Source organism: Cynocephalus volans, chromosome X (assembly GCF_027409185.1).
Source record: "Cynocephalus volans isolate mCynVol1 chromosome X, mCynVol1.pri, whole genome shotgun sequence".
Lineage (NCBI taxonomy): Eukaryota > Metazoa > Chordata > Mammalia > Dermoptera > Cynocephalidae > Cynocephalus > Cynocephalus volans.
In genome coordinates, this window is record NC_084478.1 from 113,530,579 (window position 1) to 113,540,791 (window position 10,213).

Below are 10,213 nucleotides of genomic sequence, written 5' to 3' on the forward strand. Positions count from 1 at the left end.
AAAACCAAGACACCTTGTTGTAGATATAAATGAAAAATACATGAGGAAAAAAAATGATTAAAAACCCTTAAAAGTCTAGTATTCATGGATAAGCAATGTTAACATTTGACTATCTATTTTTTTCAGAAACTTTACTATGCAAATGTAACTGTATTGAAAAATAGAAATGAGACAATATCTTACAGCTCTGTAAATTGCTTTTTAATGAAAAGTGCATACTATGAAAGTCAACCCATGGCAATAAACAAAAATCCACATAATCATAAAAATGGCAGTAGAAACACTAATGGTCAAATCAGGTATAAAAATAATAACAACAACAATAGTGGTTAATACTTATTGTGACTTCCTTAGTACCTGTTACTGTTACAAGTGCTAACCTAAACTAACTCACTTAATCCTCACCACAACCTATGAGGAGGAGCTACTGCTGCCTGACTTTAAACACCAGGGAACTGAGGCACAGCGAGGACAGGCCTAGTGAGTGGTGAGGCTTAGGTTTGAACACAGGCTGTGTGTCTCCTGAGCCCTCCCTCTAACCAGTGTGTGCTGCTGCCTCTCCTATGATTCGACCTTCAACCTTACTGTGAATCAGGGCAGAGCAAAATAAATAAAACTGAGATACCACGTGTTTTCCCAGTTGACTAAGCAGGGATTTAAAATGTTGAAAACATCATTGTGATTTGGAATTTGCAGAAATGTGTCCTGTTGTACTGTGGAAGATGCTGCCTGGCATCTTGTCTTTCTTCCTGTGTCTCAGGGGGATGTTCCCATTATAGAGCGAGTGGACTTCCTGTAGGTAAGGTACAGAATGCTAACGTTTTCTGGAGATTTTATTATTTTTTATATTTACAAGAGTAGTGTTTGTTCACTATATGTAAAAATGGAAAACATATGAAATGAAATAAAATAATTCCCGAAACATAGCATCCAAAGATAACTTTTGCTGATGTTTTTATCTGCATTATATTCTTCCAGAAAAAATTTTATTCAGGCATTTATATATTTATGCATGTAGGATGCATTTACATATTTATATACAAAAATAAGACATCATTTTAGTTTATTAACCTGTTTGCATCAATACAGTGTGTTGAATAATATCCCCCAATAAAATATGTTCAAGCCTCAGCCCTCAGTACCTGTGAATGCAAAATTATTTGGCATAGGGTCTGTGCACGTATAATTAAGGACCTCGAGATGAGATCATTCTGGATTTAGGGTGGTCCCTAAATCCAATAACGGGTATCCTTATAACAGAAGGGAGAGGGAGATTTGACACACATAGGGGAGAAGGTCATGTGAAGGAGGAGGCAGACATTGGAGTTTTGCTGCCGCAAACCAAGGAAAGCTATGAGCTACTGGAAGTTGAAATAGGCAGAGATAGTTTCTCTCATGTCTTCCGAGGGAGTGTGACCCTGCCAGCACTTTGATTTTGGATTTAGTCTCCAGAACTGTGAGAGAATACATTTCTGTTGTTTCAAGCCACAACATTTGTGGAGATTTGTTATGGCAGACCTAGGAATCTAGTACACCCACTAACAGCATATCTCAGATGTCATTTATTGTGAATAAACATCAGTTTATACCCTATTTTCTCATGGCTGGAACGATAGTAATATCAGTGATGATATCCGAAAAGAAATTCAAAAATCGGCTAAAATTTCTTATGTACCAAGAGCTTTCATATGTATTGAGGCATTTATGCTCATAGCACCCTTCCAAGGTAGATACTGTGGCTAATCCCCATTGTACAGATGAGAAGTGGAGGGACGGACAGTAAGGGGGCTGCCCGAGACTGCCCAGTACATCATGCTCGATAGCCTGGGAGACTGTCAAAGATTTATCATTAATGAAAAAAGCAGTCTGCGAGAGCATACGTACTTTATTAGGTCATTAAATTTAATCCTCGCATTTCTCTAAGGAAGATATACAAATGGCCAACAGACATATGAAAAAATGCTCAACATCACTCAGCATCCGGGAAATGCAAATCAAAACCACCCTGAGATACCGTCTAACCCCAGTTAGGATGGCTAAAATCCAAAAGACTCTGAACGATAAATGCTGGCGAGGTTGCGGAGAAAAAGGAACTCTCATACATTGCTGGTGGGACTGCAAAATGGTGCAGCCTCTATGGAAAATGGTATGGAGGTTCCTCAAACAATTGCAGATAGATCTACCATATGACCCATCTATCCCACTGTTGGGAATATACCCAGAGGAATCTAAATCATCAAGTCGAAGGTATACCTGTTCCCCAATGTTCATCGCAGCACTCTTTACAATAGCCAAGAGTTGGAACCAGCCCAAATGCCCATCATCAGATGAGTGGATACGGAAAATGTGGTACATCTACACAATGGAATACTACTCAGCTATAAAAACGAATGAAATACTGCCATTTGCAACAACATGGATGGACCTTGAGAGAATTATATTAAGTGAAACAAGTCAGGCACAGAAAGAGAAATACCACATGTTCTCACTTATTGGTGGGAGCTAAAAATTAATATATAAATTCACACACACACACACACACACAAAAAAAAAAAAAAAGAAAAAAACCCAAAAAACCGGGGGGGGGGGGGAAGAAGATATAACAACCACAATTACTTGAAGTTGATACGACAAGCAAACAGAGGGGACATTGGTGGGGGGAGGGGGAGGGAGGTTTTGGTGATGGGCCACTATATTCAGCCACAATGTATATCGACAAAATAAAATAAAAAATAAAAAATTTAATCCTCAGTATTTTAATGTATTTACAAAAGAATTGGATGTGGAGACAAAAAGGTGGTTTGTGACCTCAGAAAGCACATTTATTGCAATCGTGGGACCGAAGTCTTAGTGCAGTGGGATAAGGAATTACTGAGAAGTGAAGAATGTTAACAGGGAATGTAGAAAACTCTTTTTGGTACTTTGAATTTGAAGGGGAGGAGAGACAGAGAGACAGAGTGAGACAGACAGAGAGAGGCACTGAGATTCTGTGGCCGAATGGGTAATGAGGGCTCCAAGAGAGGATTTTTGAAAACCTTCAATTCCTTGTAACTTGAGCAAGTTCAAAAGTAAAGGAGAAGGAGCCACCTCATCCTAGATCAAACCTAGAATTGCTCATATATTAATTTTTCTTCTTACTCTCTGATTTGCACTATGAGTTGATGAAACACCTCCCGTGGAATGATGTGTGTTTTGAGTTCAGTATATATTTGGTTACCAGCTAATGAAAGAATGGACAGTTGTGTGAAAGAATGCTAGTAATTCTTGGATTTTTGTGTCGCAAGGAGGCAGTGGGTGGCTTAAATTCTGGTGTAATACGGCTGGATAATGCACGATCTGAGGACCTCTGCACTGGTGACCGCAGGTCTGGTCAGGGATTTTCTTATGAATATATTACCATAGGGAGCAGTCCAGGAGCAGCTGTTAGGCAAACTCCACACCTTCCTTCCCTGTTGTGATCTATCACTGAGCTCCCCAGGTGAGTTCAAAGACACCTTGTCCTCCCAGCATGTGGAACTGCATTTGGATCTGCGCAGAGGCATGATGTGAAATAGCTCTTATAAGCTTCTGAAAACACCCCCAAAATAGAGAAACTTCTGTCTCCAAAACTTTGAACTCAGGTACATCAGAGAGTTATTTGCTTCCCTAGGCTCGATATCTGTATATTTGTAAGGGGAAACAATGAGAAATGAGTTTTCTCGATGCCTGCCTCAGCCTTGAGTCTCGTTCCAGCCCTGTTACTGTGTCTCAACATTTAAAGGGCCTTTGAAGTCCCACTCCATGCCATATACTCTGGGCACGTTTTCTCATTTACCTCTCACAGAGATCTGTAAGAATGGGACGTTCAGTGCCACTTCACAGATGACCAAGCTCAGGCTCACAGAGTCTAAGTCGTCTCTCCAGAAGAGTGGCAGGATTGAAATGAGGTTCCATCCTGTGCCCTCCCTAGAGGACACTGAGCAGCCTCCCATTTATAAGGTGGGCTTCCAGGGCTTGAGATGTGGTCTCATCACACTCCCCTGCTACTGTGACCCCACAGGTCCTCACTCAACAACCCCTCTCGGTGATGAAGAGAATAGGGAAGATGAAATCTTCCTTTTGTGCCAAGAGACCTGGGTGTAGGGCCACATGAGTTGGCTCATCCCTGAAGTGGTGGATGGGCTCAGGCAGAAGCTCAGGTGTTTCCCTTGGGACAGGCAAGCTGGAGGGAAGGGACGGAAAGTGATATGTACTAAACTACTGTAAGCAAATGCACTTTGTATTTCATCTCCTTTAATCCTGACTGCTATCCCAGGTACCCATCGTTATGACCATTATTCAGATCATGGTAGTGATTTTAGGGACGTTTATGTAAGTTGGAGAGACAACGTTATCCTCTGATCTGCAGCTGACTCTGGAATTAATCTAAGGTGCTATTTTTCTTCATTTTCCCTGAAGCCCATAGAGAAGTAGAAATTTATTTTTACCTATATTTACATGTTTGTTCTATATTGATGGCCAGTTAGAATACTCATTTTTTTACTTTTTTTTCTACTTTTTGAGCAATGCTGCAGCAAATATCCTCTTACCTGCCTATTTTGCACATGTGAGAGAGTTTTCCTATATTACATTCTTAAATATATATTCCATAGGACTTGATCTCTATAATTTATTTATTATTATTATTATTTTTGGAAAATGGATCAGAAATGCCTTTTAAATTTTTTTTATTTTGGGGGGCTCACTATGTTCTTTTTTTTTTTAAGGAATAAGTTTTATTGGATACAAAGAATTGACGACATATCTCTATATGGTAATGAAATGAGTCATCATATTTGTATGTGACGTTTTTCCAGATGACTGGGGAGATACTGCTATTGGTTGTTGAGAAAGAGAAAGTAACAGAAAGACAACAGGACAGACTTTTTTTTCAGGCTTGCTCATTTTTCAGGACTGATAGATAATGCCTTTTATTCTTTGAGGGGATTTGGCATATATTCTCTATTGTGTCTCAGATTAATTGCTTTGAGGTTTCTCTTCCAGGGAATGGAGCTTGGTTGTAAGTATTTTGCTGTGTTGGTCTGCCTCCTCGAGAACTTTCTTAACCACTATGGGTGCGGCGTGCTCCGTTGCTTGCCTGGTTGTAGAGGCCGGGGTGGGGATGGCCTGCAGCCCCCATCTCAGGACCGCAGGCGGCGGTGGCACACTTCATTGTTTGCCTGGTTCTGATATCAATAATTTAAACTTCAAAAAGTATATGAGAATTCTAATTTCTTCACCCCACCTCTATACCTGGTATCATCATAATATTTGAATTTATTTCTTTTTTCATTATTTATTTATTTGGCAGCTAGCCAGTACAGGGATTGAACCCCAGACCTTGGTGTCATCAGCACCAAGCTCGAACCAACTAAGCTAACCAACCAGCCCCATATTTAAACTTATTTTTAACTGATAGGTGGGTTTTCATTTCCTTGATTCCTTTTGGCTCTCCCCCCACCACACACACACAGCCAGTTTTCACACTTTTGTAAATTTTTTTCATTCTTATTAAGTTCTTTCTATATTTAAATTTTGTCAAATGATAGGTGAGAAAATGGTACTTAGATGCCTTCGTTTTCATTCTTTAAATTATTAGTGACGTAGATTTCATTTTCTTGTGATCATTGGCCATTTGCATTTCTTCATCTGTGAACCATTTACACATTTTGTTAAACTGGCTATTTTGTTATAGGATCGGTACGTGCATTAAAGCTAATATCCATGAGCTTTTTTTTTCAACAAATCTTTATTAGGTGAATATTATTTGCCAGACACCCCAGCAAAAATCCATGTCCCAAGTCTCTCTTCTGAGACTTAGACTCTTATGTTTACTGGAAATGTCTACTTGATGCAAGAAAAGTATGAGTACCTATAAAAACATGCCTGACTTGTCAAGGATAACATGCATGAACACGCATGGACAGTTCAAAAACACTTACGCCTAAGCCCTGCATGGCCACAACGTAAAACGGATGCAGTGCATTACATGAGGAGAGCGTTTACTCAGGATTAGGATTTCTGTGACCTCTGCACTAATGGCAAGGTTTTTAAAAAATTACATAATATTTCTGAGTTTGCCTTTTCCCGTGTGTCAAATGGAAACAATTATAGCTATCAAAAACAATTGTTCTGAGAAGCAAAAGAGCAAAATATTTCAAGCGTCATACACAGCATGTTGTATATATGGTACTCAATGGCTGTTAGTCCACTTCCTATCCCTTCCTTTAAATGAGATTCTTTTGACATAATCCAAATAGCATGATTATATAATGATCATGTGGAAATGTTAAACAGAAGAGAAATGTGCACATTTCCATTTTTTATTAACTTCTGTGTCATTATTCTGTGCTGGAGTGACTTGTCAGATAACTTAGGAAAAAGGAAAACAATCACTGAACTAGTTCCAATGGGTTTGAAAAAGAAAACCATTCATCCATTTTATACGATTTCATATCATTTTCCTTCCCACTTTTTTATCTTCTATGTGAATTTCTCAAGAAAAATGTGTAATGTAACCCATCAGGATGAGGCTTTGCAGAAGAAGAATGTAATAGAACAGACACATCATACGGCCTTAGGTAAGTCATTTCCTCATGTGCTGGCTGTTTTTGGATAACACTTCTCAGACTGATGCAGAGGTTAATGAGATCCCATCTAAGAAAGCACTTTTGAGACCTTAGACGGGAAAAAAGGAGCAGTGATTCCCAAGTAATTACCTTTCAGTTTACAGCAGATATTATCATAGCGTGCATGGGATGAAGTGAGTAAACATTAGTCCTTGTATTATATTGTAAGTGAATGATCATTTGTGCCCAATCATAGGGTGATTAAAACATAAAAGTCCCAAGTAAGGCAGGACCCCTGGCCTCAGGGAGCCATGGGGACTCCCCTTTCCTGAATTCTGGCACTTTTTTATCTCATGTATTTCCCACAGCATTCCTGGGAGGTATAGGATTTGATCTCTACACTATTTTGTAGCTGGAGAAACAACAGTGCAGGAGTTTAAGTAACCTGGCTGGGGGTCATCCTGCTACTAACTGGAAAAGCAGAGACTGGCACCCTGTATGTCCACGTGCAGACTGTGTGACACTGACCTGCACACCACACTGTAATCAAGTAAATCTTGCTTTCCTGCTGACCTATGTCACTACTTAAATCTGTATCTTCACCTCAGAACTCAGGCTGTTAGTCCTGCCTCTCTTTCTGCAAGTCAGAGAACCTCATCGGACCTCTGTGAAGACAAGGGAGTGTGTCTGGGTCAGTGCTTTAGAAAGTAGGGTCCCCAGACAAGCTATATCATGAGGAAAAGGCACTCTTCTAATAGAGGGACAGGTGCCATGCTGAGGATGAATATTTGAAGGAGCAGACCCAAATACATACAGACCAAGGATGCATAGACTCTAATAGATATTGACAAATCAACCTGGAAGGAGGTTGCACAAAGTGACATCCCCACCAGCAATAGGAGACAGCCTAGGCTTCCCCACATGCACACCACGTTGGGGATCCGCAGTAGCTTCTTTTTACACATTGCCAACATGATAGGTGGAAATTCTTTCATTGTCATCATATTTAACTGGGTATTAAAGTTACTTTAAAAATTCCTTAGTATACAAAATGCTCTGATATTCATTATTGCATTATTACTTTTTTCTTATTGTAAAGGGTTCCAGTTACAAATGCAGCCTAATGAACAATGAGTGACAGGCACGTGAGCCTGCAGGTTCTCCCAGTGCTACTGCCATCAGGTATACTCCAGGGTGTGTGGGAGTGCTTGTGTGACCTCTGAGGGCTCCTAATGACAGTGTGTTTGCCTAGGTGATTTAGAATGCTTTGTGATATACGTCGAGTTCAAGCTTAGAGAGGAGCCGGATCTACATTTCTGGAGTCTTTCCGAATGGCACAAGAGCTGGACCAGAATATGCTTCTGCGCAGACCATAATCTGGTCCCCCTGATGGAAAGCAAGCCTGTCTGTGAACTCAGCTGCTCAGGTCAGGGTAGAGCCCTCCAGGACATATGGTGTGGCGGTCTGCTGAAATCTGCTTCTGAACACTGAAGCTGAGTGCTCCCTTCTTGCAGCCGTCAGCTGCAGAGTCCTGAGAAGCTGCATCCTCTCAGCCAGCCAACTCCACAGGTTTTGTTATCAGCTCTGCACTGAGAGATAAAAATGGTGGATTACCAGCACACGTTTGACTCATTCTGCATCCATTCATACAGTTAGCAGGCCTCAAGACCAAACTCTACACCATCCCTTTGGTTTTAGCTTCTGCAGAATGCAAACAAGGAAGGAAAGTATGGAAAGGCTGGTGTGGTAAATTCAGATGATATATCTAAAAAGAGATGGCTTCTTTCCATGAGTAGCTCTGCCTGCTCAAGTCTCTCATCACTGATGATTTTAAAATGCAGTGTAATGCCTCAAACCCTTCTCAGCATCTCTAGTTACTGTCCCCTTTACATAAATTCTCCCCTTTTCAACCAAAATTCTACAAAGAACTGTCAATACTCAACTCAAATCCCACTGCACTCCCCCCAACTCAGTTCTCACTATAATGGGGCTTTGTTCCCTATCCTTGCATTGAAATAAACCTCACCAAAATCAACAGCCTCTTTTTTTTTCATTGTACATGTTTATTGAATACAGTTTATTGTTTCAATACAGGCAGATATTTCCCTATTCTCTTCATCACCGAGAGGGGTTGTTGAGTGAGGTCACAGTAGCAGGGGAGTGTGATGAGACCACATCTCAAGCCCTGGAAGCCCACCTTATAAATGGGAGGCTGCTCAGTGTCCTTTAGGGAGGGCACAGGATGGAACCTCATTTCAATCCTGCCACTTTTCTGGAGAGACGACTTAGGCTCTGTGAGCCTGAGCTTGGTCATCTGTGAAGTGGCACTGAACGTCCCATTCTTACAGATCTCTGTGAGAGGTAAATGAGAAAACGTGCCCAGAGTATATGGCATGGAGTGGGACTTCAAAGGCCCTTTAAATGTTGAGACACAGTAACAGGGCTGGAACGAGACTCAAGGCTGAGGCAGGCATCGAGAAAACTCATTTCTCATTGTTTCCCCTTATAAATATACAGATATCGAGCCTAGGGAAGCAAATAACTCTCTGATGTACCTGAGTTCAAAGTTTTGGAGACAGAAGTTTCTCTATTTTGGGGGTGTTTTCAGAAGCTTATAAGAGCTATTTCACATCATGCCTCTGCGCAGATCCAAATGCAGTTCCACATGCTGGGAGGACAAGGTGTCTTTGAACTCACCTGGGGAGCTCAGTGATAGATCACAACAGGGAAGGAAGGTGTGGAGTTTGCCTAACAGCTGCTCCTGGACTGCTCCCTATGGTAATATATTCATAAGAAAATCCCTGACCAGACCTGCGGTCACCAGTGCAGAGGTCCTCAGATCGTGCATTATCCAGCTGTATTACACCAGAATTTAAGCCACCCACTGCCTCCTTGCGACACAAAAATCCAAGAATTACTAGCATTCTTTCACACAACTGTCCATTCTTTCATTAGCTGGTAACCAAATATATACTGAACTCAAAACACACATCATTCCACGGGAGGTGTTTCATCAACTCATAGTGCAAATCAGAGAGTAAGAAGAAAAATTAATATATGAGCAATTCTAGGTTTGATCTAGGATGAGGTGGCTCCTTCTCCTTTACTTTTGAACTTGCTCAAGTTACAAGGAATTGAAGGTTTTCAAAAATCCTCTCTTGGAGCCCTCATTACCCATTCGGCCACAGAATCTCAGTGCCTCTCTCTCTGTCTCTCTGTCTCTCTGTCTCTCCTCCCCTTCAAATTCAAAGTACCAAAAAGAGTTTTCTACATTCCCTGTTAACATTCTTCACTTCTCAGTAATTCCTTATCCCACTGCACTAAGACTTCGGTCCCACGATTGCAATAAATGTGCTTTCTGAGGTCACAAACCACCTTTTTGTCTCCACGTCCAATTCTTGTGTAAATACATTAAAATACCGAGGATTAAATTTTTTATTTCTAATTTTATTTTGTCGATATACATTGTGGCTGATTATTGCTCCCCATCACCAAAACCTCCCTCGCTCCTCCCTCCCCCCTCCCCCCACCAATGTCCCCTCTGTTTGCTTGTCGTATCAACTTCAAGTAATTGTGGTTGTTATATCTTCTCCCCCCCCCCGGTTTTTTTTTTTTGTGTGTGTGTG